Below are 3,094 nucleotides of genomic sequence, written 5' to 3'. Positions count from 1 at the left end.
GAGAACACAGTGAGGTCGTGGGTTCGGTTCCTGGGTTTTTCAGGTTTAGCTGCAGATAATCTGCTAGAATTTGGTTCTGAGGAAACGTTCTTGTTGAGTACATGAAGCTGTGGTCAGTGGTGAAAAGTAACTAAGTACATTGGTTGAAGTACTTAGTGTACTTCAGAGCAGCTGTGAGATACTTTACTGTGTACAGCAGAACACTGAGTTTAGAGAACACAGAACACGACAGTAAACGGATCCTCAGAACACTCGGCTTTAGTGTTCAGCATGTGTTTACAAATGAACATAAATCTAACATTGTAAAATAGAAACTGGAACATTGAGGATAAATGAGGAGTACTCTGATACTTCTGGCACATTTAGAATTTTTCTGGTTCTGAACTTTACTTCTGAATGTAGTTTTCTACGTCTGGTCGTGGCTCAGAGTACTTCTATTCCTGGGGTTGAGGTGAAGATGCAGCGACGTGATTGGTCCAGCAGAGGGAGCTGTGACATCACAGCTGCATGAAAACAGTCCAGTGAAAGGGACAGGAAGCTGGAACCGGTTCAAATAACAAATCAATGATCAATGAAGGAGGCAGAAAACACACAGTTTAACATTCAGACACAAAAACACAAGAAAGGTTTCCAGATTCAGCTGCTCTTCTTAACATCATTTGTTTTGATTTTTTATGACGTTTTATTTATGTTTTTATTACTTTTTAACAATATTTTATCAATATGTTCAGACATTTTTTAGACATTTTACTCTTTTTCTTTTTTTTTTAATTTATTTATTTATGGGAGACTGTATAACAGTATTCTTATTTTTACAATTTTAAAAAAAAAATGTGTTGCTATTTTGATGTTTTACTTTTAAAAAAAATTAATTCATTAATTAGCATGAGACAACTTTGAGAGATTTTTTTCATTTGCAGATAGTTTATTAATGTCTGTTGATTATTTGATTATATTTTCGTTATTTTTTTTTTGCAATATTTGATGTATTATTATTTTATATTAATACATTTCAGGAATTATGTTATTATATATTTTTAAATATATATTTTACTAATATTTCTGGAGCTTTTCCTGACATCATACTCCTTTTTGTGCACTTTTGGGCTTTTTATTTGTGTTTTTGGGGCATTTTTGAAACACAAAATTTATTTTCATTAATTTTATTAATATCTTAAATGTTTTATCTCTTTGCAGCAAAACCTTACATTGGACATGTTGCCTTTAAATTACTAGAACTGTTATCAAGTCCTGTTGTCTGAAACAGAACCACGTGGATCCATAAAGATCTCTCTTAAAAATGGCTCCTTAAATAACTCATTTTTGTTAAAGCTCTCTAAAAGGCCCGTTTACGGTTCCTAAAGGAATAACATTATGATGGTTCCTTGAGGGTTCTGTCAAGAACATTTAAAGAAACGGTTCCTTAAGGACTAGATTATTGCTAAAGTTCTTTGAAGCACCATTTGGGATGTCTGAACGAAACACTATTGGTGGTTCTTTGAAGGCACATTAAGAGTTCTTTAAAGAATTTTTGAAGGAATGGTTCCTTAAAGAACCCATTTTTGCTTTCTTGTTTCTTGCAGCGCTACTAATGGGGCCTAAAGGAACTTTTTTTTTTATTCTTCTATGAGGCATCTTTGGGAGTTCTTTGAATAAATGTTTGAAGAAATTGTTCTTTAAAAAAAGTGTTGGTAAAATGTTCTCTGAGGAATAAAAAAAATGGCTGCTCCATGACATCACTACAAAGAGACACTGGGGGTTCTGTCTAGAACATTTAAAGAAACAGTTCCCTAAAGAATAGATTTTTGACGAAGTTCTTTAAAGCACCATTTAGGATGTCTCATGGAAACATTATTGGTGGTTGTCTGAAGGCACCTGCTAGAGTTCTTGTTTGAAGGAATGGTTCCTTAAAGATCCTATTTTCACTAAAGTTTTTCGGAGGGTCGAAAAGGAACCATTTTTTGATGGTTCTATGAGGCATCGTTGGGAGTTCTTTAAATAAATGTTTGACGACTTTTTTTTTTTTTTAAATAGTTTTGCTAAAATGTTCTTTGAGGAACAGAAAGTGTCCCTCTATGACATCACTATGAAGAGACGTTTTTGGTTCCACTTGTCTTTATTCATAAGATGGTTCTGCTTGATGTCGTTCTGGAGAAATGATCCTGAATGATTCGCAGCGTGGAACCTTTTCTGTCCAACGTGGACGTTTAGGATGAAACGCTCACTTCTGCTGCTCTAAAAATAAAAGCCTTCAGCTGTGGGCGTATCAAAATAAGAGCCCGGCTGTACGTGGGTGTTCTGTGTTCTCAGGACGTTGCTGCTCAGCTGAGAGCTCCCGCTGATCCGAGGTCAGATGAATGAAAACTGCCTGAAGGTCGACGCTCTTTGTTTTAAGTCCGTCGGGCTGCCAGCAGTGTGACACGGCGCATTATGGGAACCAATGGGAGGCCGTTCCTCTGTCTGACATCATGTCGAGGCTTTTATCGTGTCATTTTATTCATGTTTGATTTATTGCAGAGACCAGATTGGAAAAGGAGGTTCTGGTTTTTCAAAAATGATTCATCAGCAGCTTTGCTGGAAGCGTTGATCAGCCGTTACAAAAATATTAATTAGCTCTAAAACTGAATAATGAAACTTGTGCTTGTATCAAAAGAAGATTTTAATTCATCCTCATCTTGTTTTTTAAGGCCTCATTTGTGAAAAATCAATTTTTTTCGCATTTTGTGTTTGTTCAAAACGTACCAGCTGTTAATATATGACGACGTTTACTTCAGTGCTGTTGGCTGTAAGAATGAACACAAGCGTCTTCATGCGCTTCCAGCATCTGAAGAACTCAACACCCAGTGGAATACTGGTATTATCCCCACAACAACAGGAGTGTTAGCATGTTGTGCAGCTAATGTGGCTAACACAGGTCAGAGGTCACCAGTAAACCAGGACTGGGTGTTTTCATGTTCAACCTAAACTGTTAGCTGTTAGCTTCTCTCCTGCTCTCTGTGCTCGTCATTTTAATACAGCTAAACTCCAATAAAGCGTTTCCAACTTACAGGTGTTTCTGTTGTCAGACAGCAGAACGAGGATGAAACGAGGAACA

The sequence above is a fragment of the Stegastes partitus genome, unplaced genomic scaffold, assembly GCF_000690725.1.
Source record: "Stegastes partitus isolate 25-593 unplaced genomic scaffold, Stegastes_partitus-1.0.2 Scaffold424, whole genome shotgun sequence".
Classification (NCBI taxonomy): domain Eukaryota; kingdom Metazoa; phylum Chordata; class Actinopteri; family Pomacentridae; genus Stegastes; species Stegastes partitus.
Note: the sequence above shows the minus strand (reverse complement) of the source record.